At 40.0% G+C, this 13147-nt stretch overlaps 1 pseudogene; it reads left to right on the top strand.

The window, feature by feature from the left end:
* The first annotated feature begins 1102 nt into the window (after positions 1-1102).
* Positions 1103-3740, top strand: LOC101139834 (52 kDa repressor of the inhibitor of the protein kinase-like; annotated as a pseudogene).
* The last annotated feature ends 9407 nt before the right edge of the window (positions 3741-13147 follow it).

The raw sequence follows: 13147 nt of genomic DNA, 5'->3' as shown, positions 1-13147 counted from the left end.
TTTTAGAGCAGTTTTAGGTTCACAGCAAAACTGAATGAAAAGTACAGGGAGATCCCATATACTCCTTCTCACACACATGCATAGCCTCCCTCACCACCAACATTCCACAACAGAAGTGGTACATGTATTTCAAATTGATGAACCAAACTTTACACACCATTATCACTCAAAGTCCATAGTTTAAATTTTCATTCTTGATTTTGTACATTCTATGGGCTTTGACAAATGTGTACACTACTATAGCATCACTCAGAATGAGTGTTGAATTTTCTCAAATGCTTTTTCTACATCTATGGATATGATCATATAATTCTTCCTTTTTAGCCTGTAGATGTGATGGATTACATCAATTGATTTTCAAATGTTGAACTAGCCTTGCATACATGGAATAAATCACACATGGTCATGGTGTATAATTTTGTATGCATTATGGATATTTGCTAATATTTTGATGGGGATTTTTGCATCTACATTCATGAGATGTTGGCCTGTAGTTTTCTTTTCTTTTCTTTTTTTTTTTTTTTTTTGAGAGGAAGTCTGGCTCTTGTCCCCAAGGCTGGAGTGCAGTGGCACGATCTCGGCTCACTGCAACCTCTGCCTCCCGGGTTCAAGCTATTCTGCTGCCTCAGCCTCCCGACTAGCGGGGATTACAAGCGCCTGCCACCACGCCTGGCGAATTCTTGTATTTTTAATAGAGACGGGGTTTCGCCATGTTGGCCAGGCTGGTCTCGAACTCCTGACCTCGTGATTCTCCCACCTCGGCCTCCCAAAGTGCTGGAATTACAGGCTTGAGCCACCGCACCCGGCCAGTTTTCTTTTCTTGTAGTATCTTTATATGATTTTGGTACTAGGGTAATGGTGGCCTCATAGAATAAATTAGGAAGTGTTCCCTCTGCTTCTACCTCCTGGAAGAGACTGTAGAGAGTTTATATAAATTCTTCCTTAAATGTTTGGTATAATTCACCAGTGAACCCTAGTGCCATCTGTTTGGGAAGGTTATTAATTATTGATTCAGTCCCCTCCCCAGCCCCGACGGGCGGGCGGACTGCCCTGAGGAGGCGGGGAGGGGGGGCTGGGCCGGACGGCTGGCGGACGGGCGACGATGACGAACTTCTGCGCTGCCCCCAAGTGCACGCGGAAGAGCACGCAGTCCGACCTGGCCTTCTTCAGGTTCCCGCGGAACCCGGCCAGATGCCAGAAGTGGGTGGAGAATTGTAGGAGAGCAGACTTAGAAGATAAAACACCTGATCAGCTAAATAAACATTATCGATTATGTGCCAAAGATTTTGAGACCTCCATGATCTGTAGAACTAGTCCTTATAGGACAGTTCTTCAAGATAATGTAATACCAACAATATTTGATCTTACCAGTCATTTGAACAACCCACATAGTAGACACAGAAAACGAATAAAAGAACTGAGTGCAGACAAAATCAGGACACTGAAACAGAAAAAATTTGATGAAACTTCTGAGCAGGAACCAAAACATAAAGAAACCAACAATAGCAATTCTCAGAACCCCAGTGAAGAAGAGGGTGAAGGGCAAGATGAGGACATTTTACCTCTAACCCTTGAAGAAAAGGAAAACAAAGAATACCTAAAATCTCTATTGGAAATCTTGATTCTGATGGGAAAGCAAAACATACCTCTGGATGGACATGAGGCTGATGAAATCCCAGAAGGTCTCTTTACTCCAGATAGCTTTCAGGCACTGCTGGAGTGCCGAATAAATTCTGGTGAAGAAGTTCTGAGAAAGCAGTTTGACACAACGGCAGTTAACACGTTGTTTTGTTAAAAAACACAGCAGAGGCAGATGCTAGAGATCTGTGAGAGCTGTATTCGAGAAGAAACTCACAGGGAAATGAGAGACTCACACTTCTTTTCCATTATCACTGACTATGTAGTGGACATAGCAGGGGAAGAGCACCTACCTGTGTTGGTGAGGTTTGTTGATGAGTCCCATAACCTAAGAGAGGAATTTATGGGCTTCCTGCCTTACGATGTTCATACAGAAATTTTGGCTGTGAAATTTCACACTATGATAACTGAGAAGTGGGGCCGAATGGAGTATTGTGGCCAGGCTTACACTGTGTCTAGTTGATCTTCATCATCTTCTTCTTCTTCTTTCTTCTTCTTCTTCTTCTTCTTCTTCTTCCTCTTCCTCTTCTTCCTCTTCCTCCTCCTCCTCCTCCTCTTCCTCTTCTTCTTCTTCTTTTTTTTTTTTTTGAGACAGAGTCTCGCTCTGTCGCCCAGGCTGGAGTGCAGTGGCGCCATCTGGGCTCACTGCAAGCTCTGCCTCCCAGGTTCGCGCCATTCTCCTGCCTCAGCCTCCCCAGTAGCTGAGACTACAGGCCCCCGCCACCGCGCCCGGCTAAGTTTTTTGTATTTTTAGTAGAGACGGGGTTTTGCCGTGTTAGCCAGGATGGTCTTGATCTCCTGACCTTGTGATCCACCCGCCTCGGCCTCCCAAAGTGCTGGGATTACAGGCGTGAGCCACCGTGTCCAGCGGATTTTCTTCCAAAATGAAAGTTGTTGCCTCTAGACCTTTAGAGAAATATCCCCAAGCTGTCTACACACTCTGTTCTTCCTGTGCCTTAAATATGTGGTTGGCAAAATCAGTATCTGTTATGGGAGTATCTGTTGCATTAAGAACAATTGAGGAAGTTTGTTCTTTTTTCCATCGATCACCACAACTGCTTTTAGAACTTCACAATGTAATTTCTGTTCTTTTTCAGAACAGTAAAAGGGGTAAAGAACTGAAGGAGATCTGCCATTCTCAGTGAGAAATATTAGATGGAATAACTGTATAGCTGGCCGAGTATTTGTACGCTGCACTACAGTAACAGATTTTGATTTCATTGTTACTACTGTTGTTCTTTAAAAATGTCCTATCTTTTAAAAGAGCCTTTGGGAAAAATCTCCAGGGGCAAACCTCTGATGTCTTCTTTGCAGCCAGTAGCTTGACTGCAGTACTGCATTCACTCAATGAAGTGATGGAAAATATTGAAATTTATAATGAATTTTGGTTTGAGGAAGCCACAAATTTGGCAACCAAACTTGATATTCAAATGAAACTCCCTGGGAAATTCCGCAGAGCTCACCAGGGTAACCTGGAATCTTAGCTAACCTCTGAGAGTTACTATAAAGAAACCCTAAGTGTCCCAACAGTGGAGCACATTATTCAGGAACTTAAAGATATATTCTCAGAACAGCACCTCAGAGCTCTTAAATGCTTATCTCTGGTACCCTTAGTCATGGGACAACTCAAATTCAATACATCAGAGGAACACTATGCTGACACGTATAGAAGTGACTTACCCAATTCTGACATGCTCTCAGCCAAGCTTCATTGTTGGAGAATCAAATGGAAACACAGGGGGAAAGATATAGAGCTTCCATCCACCATCTATGAAGCCCTCCACCTGCCTGACATCAAGTTTTTTCCTAATGTGTATGCATTGCTGAAGGTCCCGTGTATTCTTCCTGTGATGAAGGTTGAGAATGAGCAGTATGAAAATGGACGAAAGCGTCTTAAAGCATATTTGAGGATCATTTTGACAGACCAAAGGTCGAGTATCTTGGCTTTGCTTAACATAAATTTAGATATAAAACACCACCTGGATTTAGTGGTGGACACATATATTAAACTCTATACAAGTAAGTCAGAGCTTCCCACAGATAATTCCGAAACCGTGGAAAATACCTACGAGACTCTTAAAAATAGGCTATCTTATATTTGATATTTGGAAGAAAAGCCGTACGATGTATGTAGGCCACTTAATCACTAAATATCTTTGCCTACAGAACTCCATTGAATACCTTAGCCATTGATAATCTACCTGTTTAAATGGCCCCTGTTTGAACTCTCATGCTTTGAAGACCTACCTGTTCTTCCAGAAGAGAACATTGAAAATGCCATGTTTCCTTCTGCGTGATATCTGCACGGCACTCTGGAATTGTTTTAGTTAAGTCATTTTAGACATAGCATTTATTATCACTATGGATCTCTACTTGTTGGGTGTTATGAATTCTTTGAAGAAATATATTTTGAAGAGGTGTGAGAGGAAGGACTACATTTTATAAAACGTTATAGTGAAGCCCACAATTGACCTTTGTCTAATAGGAGTTTTAAGTATGTTAAAAATCTATATTGGACAGTTACAAGAAATTACTGGAGAAAAGCTTGTGAGCTCGCCAAACAAGGATTTCAGTGTAGATTTTGTCTTTCTTGAACTTAAAGGAACAAATGACAAAGTTTGAATGGAAGAGCCTGCCATTGTTCCACATCTCGTTATTGCTGTTTACATTCCTTTGTGGAGCCTACATCTTCATAAGCTTTTTAGCAGGTATATGTTGAACACTTCTGTTTCATGGTTAAGACAGAATCAGAGGCCATGGATACTGACAACTGATTTGTCTGTTTTTTTTTTTCTGTCTTTTCCCGTGACTCTTATCTACTGCCTCATCTTGATTTATAAACAAAACCTGGAAAACCTACAAAACTAAGTGTTGTGGTTTATCTAGAAAAATATGGAAATATTGCTTTTTTTGGTGAAGAAAATCAATTTTGTATAGTTTATTTCAATCTAAATAAAATGTGAATTTTGTTAAAAAATTATTGATTCAATTTCTTTAATAGAGATAGGTCTATTCAGATAGTTTATTTCTTCTGTCTGTGAGTTTTTGCAGATTGTGTTGTACAAGGAATTAGTTCATTTCATCTAGGTTATCAAATTTGTGGGCATAAGTTGCTCATAATATTCCCTTTTTTTTTTTTACTCTCTCCAGGCCTTTACAAAAATTACTTACATGAGATAATACTACTACTAACTATAGTAGTATCTAATTTTACTAGGACACAAAAAATCACAAATTCAACTTTTTCTTTCTTTTTTTAACTTTTAAGTTCAGGGGTATATGTGCAGGTTTGTTATATAGGTAAACTTTAATCATGGGGGTTTGTTGTACAGATTATTTCATCACCCAGGTATTAAGACTAGTGCCGATTAGTTATTTTTACTGATCTTCTCCCTCCTCCCACCCTCCACCCTCTGATAGGCCCCAGTGTCTATTGTTCCCCTTTGTGTCCATGTATTCTCATCATTAAGCTCTCATTTATCAGTGAGAACATGTGGTATTTGGTTTTTTGTTCCTGCATTAATTTGCTAAGGATAATGGCCTCCAGCTCCATCCATGTTTTTGCAAAGGACATGATCTCATTCTTTTTTTTGGCTGCATGGTATCCCATGGTGTATATGTACCACATTTTCTTAATCCAGTCTGCCATTGATAGGCATTTAGGTTGATTCTATGTCTTTGGTCTTGTGAATGGTGCTGCAATGTACATACACATGCATGTGTCTTTATGATAGAATGATTTAAATCCCTTTGAGTATATACCCAGTGATGGGATTGTTAGGTTAAATGGTAGTTCTGTCTTTAGGTCTTTGAGGAAAAACCACACTGTTTTCCGCAATGGTTGAACTAATTTACACTCCCACCAATGGTGTATAAGCATTCCTTTATTTCTGCAACCTCACCAGAATCTATTATTATTTTTTGACTTTGTAATAATAGCCATGGGCTGGGCATGGTGGCTCATGCCTGTAATCCTAGCACTTTGGGAGCTTGAGGCAGGCAGATCACTTGAGATCAGGAGGTCAAGACCAGCCTGGTCAACAAGGTGAAACCCCGTCTCTACTAAAAATTTTAAAATTGGCCAGGCGTGGTGGCTCACGCCTGTAATCTCGGCACTTTGGGAGGCCAAGGCGGGTGGATCACCTGAGGTCAGGAGTTCGAGACCAGCCTGACCAACATGGAAAAACCCCATCTCTACTAAAAATACAAAAAAATTAGCTGGGCATGGTGCCACATGCCTGTAATCCCACCTACTTGGGAGGCTGAGAAGGGAGAATCTCTTGAACCTGGGAGGCAGAGGTTGTGGTGAGCCGAGATCATGCCATTGCACTCCAGCCTGGGCAACAAGAGAGAAACTCCATCTCAAAAAAATAAAAATAAAAATTAGCCTGGCGTGGCAGGCACCCGTAATCCCAGCTACTCAGGAGGCTGAGGCAGGAGCATCACTTGAACCTGGGAAGCAGAGGTTGCAGTGAGCTGAAGTCATGCCACAGCACTCCAGCCTGGGTGACAGAGTGAGACTCCATCTCAAAATAATAACAATAATAATGGCCGGTTGTGGTGGCTCACACCTGTAATCCCAGCACTTTGGGAGGCCGAGGCAGGCGGATCACCAGGTCAGGAGATCGAGACCATCCTGGCTAACACAGTGAAACCCCGTCTGTACTAAAAATACAAAAAATTAGCCGGGCGTGGTGGCGGGAGCCTGTAGTCCCAGCTACTCAGGAAGCTAAGCCAGGAGAATGGCATGAATCCAGGAGGCGGAGCTTGCAGTGAGCCGAGATCATGCCACTGCACTCTAGCATGGGTGACAGAGCGAGACTCCGTCTCAAAAACAACAAAAATAATAATAATAATAATAATAATAATAATAGCCATTCTCACTGGTGTAAGGTGGTATTTCATTGTGGTTTTGATTTGCATTTCTCTAATGATCGGTGATGTTGAGCTTTTTTCCACATGCTTGTAGGTCATATGAATGTCTTCTTTCCAAAAGTGTCTGTTCATGTCCTTTGCCCACTTTTTAATGGGGTTGTTTATTTTTTCCTTGTAAATTTGTTTAAGTTCCTTATAGATGCTGGATATTAGATCTTTGTCAGATGCATAGTTTGCAAAAATTTTCTCCCATTCTGAAGATTGTCTATTTACTCTGTCGATAGTTTCCTTGGCTGTGCAGAAATTCTTTAGTTTAATTAGATGCCATTTGTCAATTTTTCCTTTTGTTGCAGTTGCTTTTGGCATCTTCATCATGAAATCTTTGCCTGTTCCTATGTCCAGAATGGTATTGCCTATGTTGTCTTCTAGGGTTTTTATAGTTTTGGCTTTTAACTTTAAGTCTTTAATCCCTCGAGTTAATTTTTGTATATGGTGTAAGGAAGTGGTCCAGTTTCAATCTTCTGAATATTGCTAGCCAGTTATCTCAGCACCATTTATTGACTAGGGAATCCTTTCCCCACTGCAGGTTTTTTAAATTTTAATTTTAATTTTTTTTTTTTTTTTTTTTCTGAGGCAGGGTTTCATTTTGTTGCCCAGGCTGGAGTGCAGTGCTGCAATCATGGCTCACTGCCGCCTTAACCTCCCAGGCACAAGCAATGCTCCTGCCTCAGCCTCTTGAGTAGCTGTGTGCCACCATGCCCGACTAAGTTTTGAATTTTTGTAGAGATGGGGTATTGTCATGTTGCTCAGGCTGGCCCATTTCTTGTTTTTGCCAGCTTTGTCAAAGATCAGATAGTTGCAGCTATGTGGCCTCATTTCTGGGTTCTCTATTCTGTCCCATTAGTCTATGTGTCTGTTTTTGTACCAGTACCATGCTATTTTGCTTACCATAGCCCTGTATTATAGCTTAAAGTTGGGTAGCATGATGCCTCCAGCTTTGTTCTTTTTGCTTAGGATTACCTTGGCTATTTGGTCTCTTTTTTGGTTCCATATGAATGTTTTATTGTTGTTGTTGTTTTGAGATGGAGTTTCACTCTTGTCACCCAGGCTGTAGTGCAACGGTGCGATCTCAGCTCACTGCAACCTTCACCTCCTGGGTTCAAGCGATTCTCCTGCCTCAGCCTCCCGAGTAGCTGGGATTACAGGCACCTGCCACCACGCCCAGGTAATTTTTGTATTTTTAGTAGAGATGGGGTTTCACTGTGTTGGCCAGGCTGGTCTCAAACTCCTGACCTCAGGTGATCTGCCCACCTCAGACTCCCAAAATGCTGGGATTACAGGCATGAGCCACCGTGCCCAACACATATGAATTTTAAAATAATTTTTCTAGTACTGTGATGAATGTCATTGGTAGTTTAATAGGAACAGCATTGAATCTATAAATTGCTTTGGGCAGTATAGCCATTTTAGCGATATTGATACTTCCTATCCATGAGCATGGAATGTTTTTCCATTTGTTTGTGTCATCTCTGATTTCTTTGAGCAGTGTTTTATCGTTCTCCTCGTAGAGATTTTTCACCTCCCTGCTTAGCTGTATTCCTAGATATTTTATTCTTTTTGTGGCAATTGTGAATGGGAATGCATTCCTGACTTGGCTCTTGGCTTGACTGTTGTTGGTGTATAGGAGTGTTAGTGATTTTTGTACATTAACTTTGTATCCTAAGAGTTTGCTGAAGTAGTTAGTCAATGTAAGGAGCTTTTGGGCCAAGACTATGGGGTTTTTTTCTAGATACAGAATCATGTTATCTACAAACAAGGATAGTGTGACTTCATCTCTTCCTATTTGGGTGCTCTTTATTTCTTTCTTTTGCCTGATTGCCCTAGCCAGGACTTCCAACACTATGTTGAATAGGAGTGGTGAGAGAGAGCATCCTTGTCTTGTGCCAGTTTTCAAGGGGAATGCTTCCAGCTTTTGCCCTTTCGGTGTGATTTTGGTTGTTGGTCTGTCATAGATGACTCTTATTTTGAGGTATGTTACTTCAATACCTAGTTTGTTCAGAGTTTTTAACATGAAAGGGTGTTGAATTTTATCAAAAGCCTTTTCTGCTCTGTATCTATTGAATCTATTGAAATAATCATGTGGGTTTTGTCTTTAGTTCTATTTATGTGATGAATCACATTTATTTATTTTATTTATTTATCTATTTATTTTTTGAGGCAGAGTCTCACTTTGTCGTCCAGGCTGGAGTGCAATGGTGTGATCTTGGCTCACTACAACCTTCGCCTCCCAGGTTAAAGCAATTCTCATGCCTCAGCCTCCTGAGTAGCTGGGATTACAGGTGCCCACCATCACGCCTGGTTGATTTTTTGTATTTTCAGTAGAGACGGGGTTTCACCATGTTGGCCAGGCTGGTCTCGAACTCCTGACTTCAGGTGATCTGCCCACCATAGCCTCCCAAAGAATGTTGTCTGCCTCAATGAATGTTCCATGTGAGCTTGAGAAGAATGTGTATCCTGCTGTTGTTGGATGAAGTAGTCTGTAGATGTCAATTAGACCTATTTGATGGTGCTCTTGGTTCAACTATGTCCTTATTGATTTTTGTCCTGCTGGATCAATCTATTACTGATCAAGGGATGTTAAAGTCTGTAACTATAATAGTAGATAATCTATTTCACCTTGCAGTTCCATCAATTTTTGCCTCACATATTTTGGTGCTCTGCTGTTAGGCATATACACATCAAGGACTATTATTTCTTCTTGGAGAATTGACCCCTTTATCACCCTTTATCATTCTGTAATGCCTCTCATTATTCCTGATAATGTCCCTTGTCCCTTGCTTTGAAGTCAGCTGTGTCTGAAATTAATGTAGATATTCCAGATTTCTTTTTATTAATTTTAGCATGATATATCTTTCTCTATTCTTTTATTTTTAATTTGTCTGTCTTTATGTTTGAGGTGGATTTCTTGTAGACAACATATAGTTGGGTCTTGTTTTTCTTTGTGCACTCTAAGCCTCATTGTTGTGATGATATTTGTTTGTTTATTTGTTTATTTATTTATTTATTTAAGAGCTGGGGTCTTGTTATGTTGCCCAGGCTGAAGTGCATTTGCTGTTCACAGGTGCAATCCCAGTACTGATCGATACAGTAGTTTTGACCTCCTCCATTTCCAGCCTGGGTCAATTCATCCGTCCTTAGGCAATCTGGTGGCCCCCTACTCCTGGGAGGTCACCATATTGATAGCAAACTTAGTTCAGACATTCAATCACTGAGCACACTATAGCTCAGAACTCCTGGGCTCAAGGGATCCTCCTGCCTCAGCCTCCCAAGTTGCTGGGACTACAGGCACATGTTACTGCACCTGGCTGTTGCGATGATTAAAATGACTATTGCTATATAGCTGGATTAATATTTATGATATTTGTTACTGTTTTTAGTTTGTTCCCCTTGTTCTTTGTTTCTATTTTTGTCTTCCAGTATTTTTCTGCCTTTGACAGTTTTAACTGAGCATTTTATACTATTCAATTTTTGCTCCTTTCTTAGTATATCAATTATATTTATTTTTAAAAAATGTTTAATGGTTACCCTACAGTTTACAATATACATTTACAACTAATCAAAGTCCTCATTCAAATAATACTATACCACTTCATGGGTAGTGTAAATACCTTATAAAAAGGATTCCTAATTCTTTCCCCCATCCCTTGTATCATTGTTGTCATTCGTTTCACTTATGCATAAAGAATAAATATTGTGAACATTTTTGCTATTATTGTGAACAAAGTTTTTGTTAGATCAATTAAGAATAAGAAAAAGAAAAGTTTTTATTTTAATATCACTTATTCCCTCTCTAATGTTCTTCCTTTGTTTATGTAGATCCAAATTTATAACCTATATAATTTTTGTTCTTCTGAATTTCTTTTCTTCCAAGGAAGGTTTATCAGCAACAAATTCCCTCAATTTTTGTTTTTCTGAGAAAGTCTTTATTTCTCTTTCAGTTATGAAGAATAATTTTATTGGATACAGAATTTGAGGTTGATGTTTTTTTTCTCAGCACTTTAAATATTTTATCCCACTCTGTTCTTGCATGGTTTCTGAAGAAAAGTCTAAGGTAATTCTTATCCTTATTCTCCTGTGGGTAAAGATTCTTTCAAAAACATTTTTCAGTGGTTGATTTTCTGTGGTTTGAATGTTATATGCCTACATGTAGATTTTTGGGCATTTATCTGGCTTGGTATTCTCTGAGCTTCCTAGGGTGGAGTTTGGTATCTTACACTAATTTGGGGGAATGTTTAGTCACTATTGCTTCAGATATTTCTCCTGTTTCTTTCTCTCTTTCTCTTCATTTTTGTATCCTCATTATGCATATGTACACCCTTTATAGTTGTCCCACAGTCCTTAGGTATTCTGTTCTGTGTTGTTTTTCATTATTTTTTTTCTCTTTGTTTTCTAGTTTGGGAAATTTCTATTACCATATCCTCAAGCTCACTGATTCCTCAGTCATGTCCAGTCTACTACTGACCCATCAAATGCATTATTCACTTCTATTACAGTATTTTTTGTTTCTAGCATTCCTTTTTTATTCATTCCTAGATTTTAATCTTTGGTTACATTACTCATCTGTTTTTGCATGTTTACTTTGTCCATTAGAGCCCTTAGCATGTTAATTATAGTTATTTAAAATTTTCATATCTGAGTCTGGTTCTGATGCTTGCACTGTATCTTTAAACTGCAGGGATTTTTGCCTTTTAGTGTGACATAATTTTTTACTGAAAGCTGGAGATGATGTACTCTGTAAAAAACTTGTGTGTAAATAGCCCTTGAGTGATTTGGTGGTAAGATGTGAGGGGAGGTGAATCATTCTATAGACCTATGATTAGATCTCAGTCTTTTAATGAAATTCTTCCCATGGACTGTGACCTTTCCAAGTGCCTCTCAGGTTTTTCCTTCCCTCTGCAGGTCAGAAAGGCCGAAGGGTTATGGTGTTGGGTATTTCTCTCTCCCCAGGCCAGTCAGGCTCTTATAAAATTTTCATAGGTTATATTCCAGTGAAATATTTTCTCTTGAAGGCAGGACTTGTTATGAAGAACAGAATACTCTGGGCATATTTCAAAATGACTATTTTCATCCTTCCCCTATAGAAATCAGACAGGGATTTTTCTTCAGTTTTAACTGTGAGACTCTGGTAAGGCTCCTTGAGGTAAGACTAGTGAAAGTGTAGGGTCCCCCTAAACTGAGGTCTCAATGTGGACAAGTTTGAGAATTAAAAATTCTCATTGAATTTTCTCATTGAAACTCCAGCAATTCACCAATTAAAGTTTAACTTTTCCTACTCATGGTTGCTGGTTCACATGAAGGTTTCAGTGTGAGGGTTTCTGCTCCAGAAAACCATAATCTGTATCTGCCAGTCTTTCCAATTTGGGGGCAGCATTTTGCCCCATGACCTCAATTCTCTGAGAAACCTAAGAATTGTTGGTTTTTAGTTTGTTCTATTTTTTAATTTTTTTTTTTTTTTGAGAAGCCTTGCTTTTGTCCCCCAGGCTTGAGTGCAATGGCCCGATCTCGGCTCACTGCAACCTCCACCACCTGGGTTCAAATGATTCTCTTGCCTCTGCCTCCCAAGTAGCTGGGATTAATGCACCTGCCACCATGCCCGGCTAATTTTTGTATTTTTTAGTAGAGACAGGGTTTCACCATGTTGACCAGGCTGGTCTCGAATTCCTGACCTCAGGTGATCCTCCCGCCTCGGCCTCCCAAAGTGCTGGGATTACAGGCTTGAGCCACAGTGCCCGGCCTACTTTTTAATTGTTATTAAGACAAAGTGACAACTTCTAAGCTCCTCACAGACTGGACTGGAAACTGAAGTCATTTTTTTCTTTTTTCTTCTTTTTTTTTTTTTTTTTTTTTCTTGAGACGGAGTCTCACTCTGTGGCCTAGACTGAAGGGCAGTGGCATAATCTCAGCTCACTGCAACCTCCACCTCCCAGGATCAAATGATTCTCATGCCTCAGCTCCTGAGTAGCTGGGATTACAGGTGTGTGCCACCATGCCTGGCTAATTTTTTTGTACTTTTAGTAGAGATGGGGTTTCTCTATGTTGGCCGAGCTGCTCTCAAACTCCCGGCCTCAAGTGATCTGCCTGCCTTGGCCTCCCAAAGTGCTGGGATTACAGGCGTGGGCCACCGCACCCAGCCTCTTCTTCATTTTTAAAGTATAGTTTTGCTGGATATAGAATTCTTCTTTGATTTTTTTTCTTTCAGCAATTTAAATATGTTATCTAATTGCCTTCTGACTCTGTGATCTCTGATGAAAAATTGGCTGTCAATATTATGGAAAATCCCTTTTATGTTTTGACTCACTTTGTTTTGTTTGTGTGTTTTCAAGATTGTCTCTTTGCCTTTGGCTTTTGGCAGTTCTATTAAAATGTGTGTCTCTGTGGATTTTTTTGAGTTTATCCTTCTTGAACTTCTTGAGCTTCTTGGATGTGTAGACTCATGTCTTTCCTCAAATTTTGGAAGTTCATGGTCATTATTTCTTCAGATATTTTCTCTACCCCTTTCTTGCTCTCTTCTTTTCCTGGGGCCCTCTTCTTGGGCTATATATATTAGTACCCTTAATGGTATCTGACATGTCCC

Source organism: Gorilla gorilla, chromosome X (genome assembly GCF_029281585.2).
Source record: "Gorilla gorilla gorilla isolate KB3781 chromosome X, NHGRI_mGorGor1-v2.1_pri, whole genome shotgun sequence".
Lineage (NCBI taxonomy): Eukaryota > Metazoa > Chordata > Mammalia > Primates > Hominidae > Gorilla > Gorilla gorilla.
Note: the sequence above shows the minus strand (reverse complement) of the source record. Positions and strands in the feature narration are given on the sequence as shown.